Below are 13,464 nucleotides of genomic sequence, written 5' to 3'. Positions count from 1 at the left end.
AGCACCGTCCAGGTGATTAGACACGTTTGGAAGGAGAAAGCAGACTGTAATTGTGACTGAGCCAGACCATTGCTCTTTCTCCCGCAGAGTTGCTGGGGGTTGGGGGGTGGGCGGGGGGGTGGGGGGGCATTCAAACACCAACCTATCAGTTATCAGGTCAGCACTTAACCACTGTACCACCAGGGCTCTCTAAACAGACATCCCCTCACAAAACCAAATCTACTATCAGCAAGTCAATTCTGACTCATTGTCACTCGGTAGGGAACGCTCAGCCGGTAGGCCCCATAAGGCCCAGTAAATCATCAGAGTCCTCGCCAAAGAGAAATCATTCCAGCCATCACTTCAGGGGTGAGTTAATGTTTGACCAGTATGACCCAGAATGATGTTATAAATAGTCCAATGACCCTTGGCACACAAACAAGTTTCCTCACCCCTGATGGGTTTCCAAGACTATTCATCACAATGGGAACAGATAAGCCTAATCTTCCTCCTGTGGAGGAGCTATGGGTTGGAACTCCGGACCTTTTGGTTCATAGGCCAATGTTACCTGATATTCCAAAAACACATACTACCACCAGGTTGATTCCGACTCACAATGACCCTCTAAGATGGAGTAGAACTGCCCCTCTCGGTTTGCCAGGCTACAACTCTTTAAGGAAATAGAGCCTCACCTTTCTCCTGAAAAGTGGCCAGTGATTTCAAACTGCTGACCTTAGAGTTAGGGGCCTAATGTGTAACCACTGCACCACCCACGCTCCTCTAGATGACATTAGATGGAATAAATAAAACAAACAGTAATTTAAAAATCCTCGTAAACTGATAAAACGTCCAGAAAGAACACTCCAAGAACAGGCAAGGAGGCCTAAGTGACTGATACCAGGAGCTTTTATTTTAAAAAGAACTGACTACAGACTAAAAAGACAGAAAGATTGTACATGGTGGATATTATGACCAATGTTATGCTCATTCATTTGCAATTTTAAACGAAGTGGACAATCTTCTCTGATTGATAAACAAAGACAACATACCAAGAGTAACACAAGAAGGCACAGGAATAGTCCTCTATCTGTTAAACAAGTTGAATTAAAGAATAAACTGCACCTAAAGGCAGTAGAAGGAAGTTGTATGGATAAGAGCAGAAAACAATAAAAGAGAAAATTAACAGAGCCAAAAATGTTGATTCCTTGATAAACTCCTAGCTAGCTGATTAGGGGGGAAAAGGGAGAGAAAGGAATTAAGCACAGATTACCAATTTCAGAAATGAAAGGTTTCTCATTTGAGATCCTACAGACTTTTAAAAAGGCACTATGGCAATATTATAAATGGGTTTATGCACATTCATTTTACCGCCTGAGGGAAATAGACAAACTCCTTAGAATGCTTGGCTTACAGATGTAACAGAACATCTGAATAGCTCAATATATATCTTTGATTGCATGAGTAATCGTAATTTTAAAAACATTTCCCACAGTGAAAAATAATAGCCACAGAATCCAGGAACAGGAGTGGGAATAGCGATACCAGAAGGGTGGGGGAAGAGGGGGAGCGGAAGGGGGAAAGGGGGACCCAATCACAATGATTGACACATTACCACACACACCCCTCCAGGGGCAAGAACAACAGAAACCATAGGGGAAGGGAGATAGTGGTCAGTGTGAGATATGATAATTTATTATAATTTATAATCTATAAATAATAATTATAATCTATCAAGGGTCACAAGGGTGGGAGGGGGGAAGAGGAGCGGATACCAAGGGCTCAATAGAATGTAAATGTCTAGATAAGAATGATGGCAACCGATGTACAAATATGCCTGATACAGTGGATGTATGGTTTGTAATAAGAGTTTTAAGAGCCCCCAATAAAATCATCTTTCAATTAAATAAATAAATGATGTTTTCAAATGTTTAATTAATTGTTCCCTGCGATGGAGTAGGGAGAAAGACAGGGATTTCTGTTCCTGTGAAGAGTTACAGCCTCAGAAAACCCATCCTTTTTCCTGCCAACATGTAATGCCTTCTATTTCATATTATGGAGTAAATTTATTGAGTTAATTTTTCATAGTTCTTAAAAAACTTAAAAAACCACTTTTTTCTTTTTTCTTTTTAGCGGCTTCCTGACCCTTCGTCCACATATCATACAATTCATAGTTCAATCATATCAAGAAGAGTGAAAAGAACATATTTTTCCCTTGAGCTCATGGCAGGGTCATGTGAAACTGCAGGAAATAGTACTGAGAGATCGATCCCATATACCCTTTGCCCGGTTTCTCCTGTAGTAACATCTTGTGAAACTATAGACCTAACATCTTGTGAAACTATAGACCGATATTGCAACCAGGTGGTTCACATTAGTACAGTCAATATCAAGAACATTCTTTTTACAACAGGTATGTTGCCCCTTTTTAACTGAACATACCCTCCTGCCTACCTCTTTCTTCTCTTCGATCCTAAATCCTTGATAATCACACATCTACTCCCCATTTCTATATTTTGTCATTTCAAGGAAGTTACATAAATGGAGTCATACAGTATGTAACCCTTTGAGATTGAGGGAGCAGTTAAGGGAAAATGCTGTTCTAAGCCGGCACAAAGCCACCAACGAGTGCCTTGACTGCCGACGGGGCTCTAGCTGGTCCAGGCCGGTACAGGAGAGCACGCTGCTGGATATCCAGGAAATCTGTCAGCTGGCTGCTGAACCTTGGAACTCTTAAGTCAGCCATCGTTGGAGTATGTGCACCACCCAAATAGTCACCAGCTTCAAATCAGGGTGTTCTTCTCCACCCACCCACCTTCCTCCTCTTCATCGGCATCCTCCTCCTCCTCCTTTTGGAGACTCAGTTTACCAACACACTCTTGCCCACTTACCTCCATGTGGGAGGGTGGCACAGGAGACGGCCAACAGAGAAGCGGAGGTTTCCCAGGGGACGAGAAACGAGCACCAGTAGGCAACAGGGACACAGAGAAATGGATGCCAAAGGTGGAATCCCATTCTGTAAAGGCACACGGAGGTAGATAAGCACATTGAAGCACTAGCAAGCTGGTTATTTGTGCAAACATGTGTGGGTGACTCGTGAAAAGCCACTCGCCCCCAAGCTGATTCCGGGCGACAGCCTCACAGAGGGCTTGTTCTCTTTTGAGCAGAAGTTCCCGGCACAAATCCTAAGTCAAGCAGCTCAACAGTTATCAGGAAGCGAACGCGCCCATGTCAGCACCGTCCAGGTGATTAGACACGTTTGGAAGGAGTGCAAGGGATAATACTAGGTAATACAGACAGACGTGTGAGAGGCGAAGACAGTTTCATGTCCGCCTCAAGAATTTCAGTTGTCCCTTATGCCCCTGGCTTCTGAAATTTTTATTTTACAGTGAGTGTTGCAATCATTTTATGCAGAATTTTTTTAAAAGACGTGTTGACAAATATTCGTTCATCGTACGATGCGGTTCATCATTTATAGCTGATTTGGGGCCTTTTTTGTTTCTGAAAATAACTTTTCTCTTTTGAAATTTGGCAGTGTTTCTGTGTTAGTCTGGGTGGACTAGAGAAACAAATCCAGAGACAATCATACATGTTTAAGAGGGAACTTGATGTCAAAGAGCAATTGTACATTAAGAAACATCCGAGCCCAGTCCAGATCAACTCCAGTAGTCCAATATTAGCCCACATGCCCAATACTAGTCCATAAATTCCTCTTTAAACTCATGCAACACATGCAATAATGCCAAGTGCAGGATGATCACAAGTCAGTGGGTGGAAAGTCATGTAGATTCCGGGACAGTGGAAGCATCTCAATGCTGGTGTGGGTCTACACGCGGCTCCTCCAGCTCCAGGGCTCTGGCTCCATCAGCGTAGCTCCATGTGGTTTGTCAATAGGAACAAGAAACGGAGAGTCTGTGTGTATCAGGCCTCCAGTGAGCTATTTATCTCTGGGGTACCTCTTAATGAGGTCATCCAGCTGGGACCTGATTAAGAGGCTAGACTCCACCTCATCACAAGTTGGCTCCAGATGATGTAACTGCCACAGCTGCTTAGCTATCTTCTCTGTTATTAGTGTAGTCCCTCATTCAACAGCATGTCTTTAGCTTCAGGTGGGGAGAATTGGCTAATATTATATCATTTTTTCTTTCATATTCAGTAGCTTACTCTGTGATCTGTACCCTGCTCTGGGCTACTTTGGTAATATTCAGCCATCTGTCTCCTAAAATTAGACCGTCAAATCATTTATATACATACCTGCATCCTTTCTTTTGGAGAATGGCATGTATGAACAGCAGTGAGCAGTATCATTAACACATACCTCAAAACTCACCACTGACAAGTCGATTCTGACTCATCATGGCTCCTGAGCAGAGTTGAACGGTCAGTCCCTTTGGGTTTCTGAGACTGGCAACTCCTCATGGGAGTAGACAGCCTCTTCTTTCTCCCACAGAGCCATGAGTGGGTTCCAACCGATGATCTTGTGGTTAGCAAGCAGCTCAGTGTGCAGCCTACTGCCCCACCAGAGATCCTTATGCACATATATAGCTAGCCTAAATCAAATCTATCAGTTATCACATTAAAATTTAGTTTTCAGTACAATAAGACTTTTGATACAAAAAATGCACACCAGCAGGAAAGTAACCGTCCCCTAAAGTGATTTACAAGAAATAATAAAATTCTCAGTGATGACCCCGCCCCGTGCTGGTGTGTCCTCCTTGAGTTCAGCTGAGCTTCCAGGTAGCCTCTTCTGAACACGGATGCATCAGTAAAGGGACGCCAACGTCTGTGTTGGCGGCTGTGTTTGGCTTGCTTTCCTTTCTCGCGCTTGCCAGTTTTTCACTGGGGTGGTTGCTGTCTACATCATCATTCCTTGAAATAGAGATGTATCCTCTGCTTACCACCACCACCACCACCACCACCACCACCACCACCACCACCCCAATGCTTAGAATTTCCTTGAACTACATGTAATCTACCTACTGAAAAAAACAAAATCAAACAAAACACCTCACTGCCATCAAATCAAGACCAATTCACAACAACCCTATAGGATGGGGTAAACCTGCCCCTGTGAGTTTCCCAGACTGTAACCCTTTGTGGAAGTAAAAAGCCCCATCTTTCTTCCCGTGTTGGCAGGTGGTTTCAAACTGCTAACCTTGCAGTTCCAGCCCAATGCATAACCACTACACCATCCACCTACAATGTCAACCAAATAACCCCCTTTTTAACTGACCAAGTTACCACCAAGGTTTAAATAACCTCTGCAAGGATTTTCCACATGCTGCCCTCTTAAGCTAATTTATCTTTTATATCTCTCTTAACAATGGATGTTGCATTTCCATTCCATCGATGTGAAAACAGATCATAGAGAAGTCCCCTTCTTACCTACAGCCTTACACAGAGATGCCGGCGAGGGCTAAGATAAGAGATCTCTTCTCTGTCGCTCTGACTAGTGGACCACTTGTCCTACTTAGCCAGGTGGCAGCGGCAGTCCGATGAGGTGCTGATGGAACGTTGATGAAATGGAGCACACCATACGAACACCCCACCACGAAGGCATTTGCCAGAGGTGGTGTTTCGTGCCATGGGGATGAACTAGCACCTGTGGCAGCACACCCGGTAAGCGATCAGGATGTGACTGTCTGTGTATATGGAACACAGTGAGCCCAGTGGGAGGAGTTCGACTGGCTCCCTTAGAGCCGAACAGCAAGCCCTGAGCTCTCATCCCAATATCTGTTCCAGGGCCACGGTGCTGCTCTCGCGGGATCAGGGACTCAATCCCATCCAAGCAATGCTGGAATAGGAAGTCAGAACAATTGAGACCCCAGTTATCAATGAAATTGGCACACCAGTTTTATACTGGGCCTTTTAGATCCACCCCCCCAAATGCCAAATCCACTCTTTTAAAAATAGTTTTACTGGCATATCATTCACATACCAGATAATTCAATGGCTCAAACACATTAACAAGTGGTGCGATCATCACCACAAACATGTTGGGAGCCTGTCCTTCACTTTGACATCCACTGTGATTAGCACCTCCTGCCCCCCCAAACTCCCTGGTCACCACCCCAAGAAACCACTCATCTAGTTCCTGATTCACTAGGTTTACTGGCCATTTCACTTGTCCTGAGCATCAAATCACATGGATTATTTTCTACCCGAATTTGAAACTTGAAAACAAACCTGATGCAAACCAGGTAAATGCTATGTAAAAATACCCTTAAAGCCTACTAAAAAGTAAAGCTCTGAACTATAAAACTCCCAGCATATTAGAGAATTGGGAATGGCCTCCAGATTTAGGCCATAGGATTTCCTTTGGAAATAAATCCATGACTTGTTCTTATTATATTAGATATTGATAGATATATAAATGCATATATGCCTAGAGCATATAGACCAGCCTCTCTCCTTCTCCTTCTTGAAGATTTTGACCCGGTATTTGTAATCATTTTGACTTGGCTAAAAGCAAGTAAATAGAAAGCAATTATTGTCCCACATAGGATATCTAGAATAATGGCTGGCTTCCAAAAACAGGAAAGATCTGGGTCTCTTCCTGAATAATTTTTTAATATTCTATTATTGATTCATTGATTCACTCTCTTCACCCAAGTTATTATGTGTCTACTCTCTGGTTAGTGATTTATTCTCTCCCCCTCTCACTTCTGGTAACCATCACAGAAGGTTCCTTTTAGTCTGAAAACTTTGACTGGCTTTTTATAATAGTAGCCTTGGAGGAGAAGAGCCAGTCAGGGTACAGTGTAGCAACGATGAAACGTACAACTTTCCTCTAGTTCCTAAATGCTTCCTCCCTACCACCACCCCCACCACTGCCACTTTCATAATCCTAATCCTACCTTACAAATCCGGCTAGACCAGAGGCTGTACACTGGTATAGTTAGGAACTGGAAACACAGGGAATCCAAGACAGATGATCCCTTCAAGACCAGTGGTGAGAGTCGCAATCCTGGGAGGGTGGAGGGAAAGTTGGGTAGAAAGGGGTAACTGATGACAAGGATCTACATATTACCTCCTCCCTGGGGGACGGACAACAGAAAAGTGGGTGAAGGGAGACATCAGACAGTGTAAGATATGACAAAATAATAATTTATAAATTATCATGGGTTCATGAGGGAAGGGGGAATGGGGAGGGAGGGGGAAAAATGAGGAGCTGATACCAAGGGCTCAAGTAGAAAGCAAATGTTTTGAGAATGATGAGGGCAACAAATATACAAATGTGCTTGACACACATTGGATGGATGGATGGATTGTGATAAGAATTGTATGAGCCCCCAATAAAATGATTTTTTAAAAATAGTGGCCTCGTATAATATTGGTCCTTGGTGATTACCCTGTGTGACAAACTCAGCATACTGGCTCACCTGTGCTATCCGGTGCTTTGAAAGTCATTGTTCCTAAGTGTTGTGTATAGCCCACTGCGTGTGTCACACCGTTTGTTTTCCACTCTCCTATGGAATGGGGATTGAGGGTTTCCCATCTTGTGGCTGCCGTGATTGTAAATTATGCTGCAATTAAAATGGGTGTATGTACGTCTATTCCTGTTGGGGCTCTTTTTTTCCTTTCTCTAGGAGATATACAAAGTATTGAGATTGCTGGATCATGTGGTATTTCTATTTCCAACTTTTTAAGGAAGCCCTATCCCATTCCCCCCAGTGGTTGCAACATTTCACAGCCCCACCAGCAGAGTGTGAGGGCTCTGGTCTCTCCACACGCTAGCCAGCACCTGCCATTTTCTGGTGTTATATTTCCCCCCCAACATTGCTATTAATGCCAAGGTGAGAATATACCTAAATGTTTGGGTTTGCATCTTTCTAATAGCTAATGATATTGAAGGTTTCTTCATATCTATAGGTCTGTGAGCCTCCCGAATGCCTTCTTTGGTGAAGTATCTGTTTGTATCCTTTGCTCATTTTCAGTTGGATTATTTGTCTTTTAGTTGATGAGGTGTTGACATTTTCTAGAAATTCTAGAAACCGGTCCCATGATTGATGTGCTGTTACCAACTCCCCACACACAGCCTCCCCCCCCTCCCCAAAATTTATGGGTTCCCTTTTTATTCTCTTGGTGAAACCATTTGCTCCACGTAAGTGTCTTAGCTTTAGGAGATCCCGGTTGTATACTTTGTCTGATGGCATATGGATGCCATGTGTTAAAACCAAATGCTCACAGCTGTCGAGCCAATTCTGACTCATAGCAACCTGTACAGGAGTCCCAAGGCCGTAAATCTTCATAGGAGCAGACGGCCCTACCTTTCTCCCAACGAGCTCTACCAGAGCCCCTCTATGTGAACTAGGGCCCCTAAATTAGGCCCTACCTTTCTATTGATGCTCCTTATGTTTTTAGGTTTTACATTTAGACATTTGATCCATCTTGTGTTCTTTTTTTTGTATATGATGGGTATGATCGTTAAGATTTTGTGATAACTTGGTTGTGACTATTCTTAGTGGTTTGGTGGTTAAAACATAAGAAAGAATCCCTCATGATGGGGTCTAATATAATAAACACTTAAATGATGAGATCTGTGATGAGCAATAAATCACTTAAATGGATGTTTTCTGTGAGGTATATTACTTGCTTATAATATAGGTGGACAGTGTGCAAAGCTTGCTTGCTTTTTGTTGAGCCTGGCTCACCATCTGATTTGTTGGACTTGAACCAGCAAGTCAGCAGCCTGCTGTGTTCCCTGCCGGTCCAGGAGATGGTCATTATTCTGCCATATTACCTGCCAACCTTAGATTCATTCAGCCCTGCAGCCAGAAGCCCGCTGTCTGCCCTGCCAGGCTTAGATGCATCAGCTCCTACAGCTAAGTGCATCAGGAGAAGCCTCCAGCCTGACATCTGAGTGACGGATCTGGGACTTAACCTTCCACCACGATGATGTGCGTGTGGTAAAAGGGATGGCGGGCCACTCCATGGCAGTCAGTTTGGTGAAGTGCAAACATTGACTCCGGAGGAGGAATAGTACACCCCAAAAGCACTGCCTGATGTTTCTAACAAGTGCCTATAGAAACCTGGAAAACAGATGCCAGGGTGACTTTTAAGGGTGTGGGGAGATGGACCACGACTATGGGTCCACCGAGCACAGATTCTTCTTTTTTTTTCAGCTTAGGAGGGTAGGAAAGGCTCTAATGGTTTATTGGACTGGTTCACTGAAGCACGCATCGTGTGGTGGCCTACATAAGGAGACCTGCCTCGGTGAACTGTAAAGCACGGCATTCAAAGGCTTAGGGAATATTATAGTGGATTTATCAGGATAGATCCACAGACCCACACAGAGCGTCTCCAGAGGACATGCCTTTTACCACCACAGGATGGGATCCCCAGCATCCTGGAAGATTCCTGCTCATGCTATTTGACGTAAATCAGACTTAACGGTGGGGACCGCCTGTCATGGTTAAGGTTTTATGTCAGCATCACAGGGGCCAAGATTCAACAGTGGTTTGTCAGTGTCTGGTTGTGATCAAGTCAGTTCATAGCAACCCTGTGTCCCATAGAACTAAACGTCACCTGTCCTGCACCATCCTCACAGCTGTGACGTCTGACTCACTAGTACAGCCACTGTCTCGGTCCATCTTATCAAGGGACTTCCTCTTTTTCACTGCCCTTCTGCACGTCTCGAGCATGATGTCCTTTTCCATTAGGACACTGATCTCTCTTGATAACATGTCCAAAAGATGGAGTCTCCCTATCCTCACTTCAAAGGAGCCCTCTGGCTGTACTTTGAACATGACAAACCTGTTTGTTCTTTTGGAAGTCCATGCCCGCACCATAATTCCAATGCATACATTCTTCTCTAGTTTGCCATATTCCTATTATGTTAGTCTGGGTGGACTAGATAAACAAAACCAAGGAGACTCATTTGTGTATAGGAAAGAACTCTATATACAAGAGCAATTGAATATGGAGAAAACATCCCAGCCCAGTCCAGATCCAGTTCATAAGTCCAATATTAGCCCATATGCCTGATACCAATCAATAAAGTCCTCTTCAGACTCACAAAATATATGCAATGATGCCAAATGCAGGAGGATCATAGGCCATTGGATTGGAAGTCTTGTGGGTCCAGTGGCGTTGTAAGCATCTCAGCACTGGCAGGGGTTGCTACATGGCTTCTCTGGCTCCAGAGGTCTGGTTGCATCAGGGTAGGTCCATGTGGCTTCTCCAGCTCCCAGGACGTAGCACCATGTGTCTTGTCAGTAGAGCGTCTCTCAGGGAGTCAGCAGAAGACAGACGTGTCTCCTGCCTTCAAGGAGGAAATCCAGAAGTTCCTAGAATTCTCAGGAGAAGGCCATACCCACACAGAGGCCTCATTGGTTATATCTTGATTGACAGGCCAGACTCCACTCCTTCACTTGCAATCCTCTCAAACTGACACCATGTAACTACCACACCTATGCACAGGAAGTTGTTAGGTGCCATTGAGTGGGTTCTGACTCATATCGACTTCATGCACAACACAACACAACACAACACAACACAACACAACACAACACTCCTGGTTCTGCACCATTCTCACAATTACTCCCAAGCTTCAGCCTATCGTTGCAGCCACTGTGTCAGTCCATCTCTTTGAGGGCCTTCCTCCTTTCGCTGCCCCTCTCCCAAGCATGATGTCCTTCTCCAAAGTATGCAAGATGCTCTCTCATCATCCTTGCCTCTGAGGAGCACTCTGGCTCTACGACTGACAAGACAGATTGGGTTGTCCTTTTAGAAGCCCATGGTACTTTCTATAGTCCTCTGCAGCACCACACTTCACATAGCAGATGAGGCAACTGGAGATACCATGGCTTGGGCCAGGAGCATCTTGGTGACACCCTTGCATCTTTGCTTTTCAACACTTTAAAGAAATCTTGTGCGGCAGATTTACCCAATATACTGCGTCATTTGGTTTCTTGAATGATGCTTCCATAAGCAATGATCTTGAATCCAAGTAAGATAAAGATCCTCAACAACTTTATTCCTTTTTTGTTTGTTTATCACAATGTTAGCCATTAGCCCAGTTGTGGTTTTTGTTGTCTTTACATTGAGCTACCATCCATATTGACGGCTGCAATCCTTGATCATTATCCTCCTCAATAGCTTCAAATCCTCATCACTTTCAGCAAGCAAGGTTGTGTCATCCGCATATTGAAGGTTGATAATAAAACTTCCTCCAAACCTGGTGTTGTGTTCCCCTTCATACAGTGCAGTTTCTTTGATTATTTTCTCAGCATACAATTGAGTAAGGATGATGAAAGAATACAACACTAAGGCACACCTGTGGTATTCCCTTGTTTGTTTAAATGACTGCCTCTTAATCCATGTACAGATTCGGCATGAGCACAGTGAAGTGTTCTTGAATACCCATTCTTCTCAATGTTATCCATAGTTGGTTATGATCCACAAAGTCTAATGCTTTTGCATAATCAATAAAGCACAAGGAAACAATTTTCTGGTATCCCCTGTTTTGAGCCAGGATGCAACTGACATCAGTAATGATATTCTTTGTTCCATGTCCTCTTATGAATCTAGTTTGAATTTCTGGTACCTTCCTGTCAATGTACTGATGTAATTGTTGTTGAACGATCTTCAGCAAAATTTTACTTGCATGTGATATAAGTGATATTGATCTATAATTGGTACATCCTGTGGGGGGGGGTCACTTTTCTTTGGACTGGGTACAAATATGGATCTCTTCAGGTCAGTTGGCCAGGTATCTGACTTCCAAATTTCTTGCACATACGAGTGAATGCTTCCAGTGCTTCTTTAGTATGTTGCATCATAGTCAGTCAAGCTCTGGTAATTCCCCATGATGTGAGCTAACACAGTTTAATCACTTCTATAATGGGAGCTGCTATGAGCAGTTAATTAGTTGTAAGATTAGGGTGAGATGTAACACCCTTACTCAGATCATAGTCCTGATCTAAGACATTGAGAGGACGTTTCCTTGGGGATGTGGCCAGCTTTCAATGTCAAAGGACACTATTGAAAACTTGCTCACATGTTGCTGCGTCTGCATCCAGCTAGTCTTCCAACCTCTAGTGTTTTGGACTTGAGCTGGTGGCCTGCTGTATTTCTTGCCTGTCCTGGGAGTAGTCAGCAGCAGCCTGCCATGCAGACCTTGCATTCATTTGTTTCTGCAGCTACAAGCCTGTTGTCTTCTAAGAGAGTCAGGAAAAGCTTCCAGCCTGATAGCTAACCTATAGATTTAGAACTTGTCCACTTCTATAGTTGTGTGGCCCTTTTCTTGATATAAATACACACACACACAAGCTTCACTGATTTTGTTTCTATAGAGTAGCCAGCCTAAGATGCTGTCCTAATTGAATTAAGGCACCTAATTACTAACTACAATGGAGATGATTGAGTCCCATGTGATAGAGGCCAAGGAGTAGCACTTCATCAACAAAGACAAGGTGAGCATGGCCACCAGAGTGGACAGCACAGTAATCTGAACCGGCCGACTGATACAAACTTATGGCTTTAGCTATGTAGGTAGCGTATCTCTAGGAGTGAAGTAGACAGAAGACCTACTAAATATTCACTTGATTTGTACAAACAGGTCAAGTGAATTGCAGTCATCTTAAGGAAAGCTTCCTATCAAGAAAATGGCTCACACCATTGTAGAAGCAGGCAAATCTAGTCAGGTTCTACGTCCGTGGATCAGATGTCAGGCTGAAGGCTTATCCTGACTTGCAAAGCTACAGGGGTTGATTGGCCCAAGATAGGCCTAAAGTTGACAGGCTTGTGGCTTACACAGGCAAATGAACCCAAGGTTGGCGGGACAGGTTGTGGCTGCAGAGGGGTATGAATCTGAGGTCAGCATGGAAGACTGCAGGCAGGCTGCTGATGTCTCTCATGGCCAGGAGGCAATTTGGTTCATGTCTAAAGAAGTGGAAATCAATGAGCCAGATGTCAGATCCAAACCCAGCAAAAAACAAGCAATCTTTTCTAATGGGTCCACTTACCGAAGAGAGTACCCACCCATCCTCACTCCCACCTCACCAAAAAACAGGAAAAAAGCTTCTTTGGGCAGAACTTTGTAGTATGCATTTTTCCCACTAGGTGGACATCCAGCAACTCGCTCTGAGTTAGTGCACCCAGTGGCATCACTGGGAAGTGATGGGAAGGTTCTTTCTGGTCACAGTGAATTTTTTTGTAAAAGCAGTTTTGCTTGAACGTTGTTTTTGTGATGCCAATTTAAGAGAACAGCGTGTGGCTGTGGAATTTTGTTTACTGCTCAGGAAAATTGCCGCAGAAGCTGTTGTGATGTTGGACACAGCTTACAAGGACAGTGCTATGGGACAAACTCAAGTGTACGTGAGGCTTTCTCATTTCCCAAAAGGTACAATGCTGATTTATGACAAGCCTCATTCTGAACATCTGTAAACTTCCCGAATGGATGAAAATGTCTATTAGTAGCACATTTAGAGTTCGTTCCACCAGGTCAGACTATTATCAAGCTTTCTTGTTAGAGGTTCTGAAAAG

The sequence above is a fragment of the Echinops telfairi genome, unplaced genomic scaffold (assembly GCF_000313985.2).
Source record: "Echinops telfairi isolate 266 unplaced genomic scaffold, ASM31398v2 ScPeMD7_4225;HRSCAF=4972, whole genome shotgun sequence".
Classification (NCBI taxonomy): domain Eukaryota; kingdom Metazoa; phylum Chordata; class Mammalia; order Afrosoricida; family Tenrecidae; genus Echinops; species Echinops telfairi.
Note: the sequence above shows the minus strand (reverse complement) of the source record.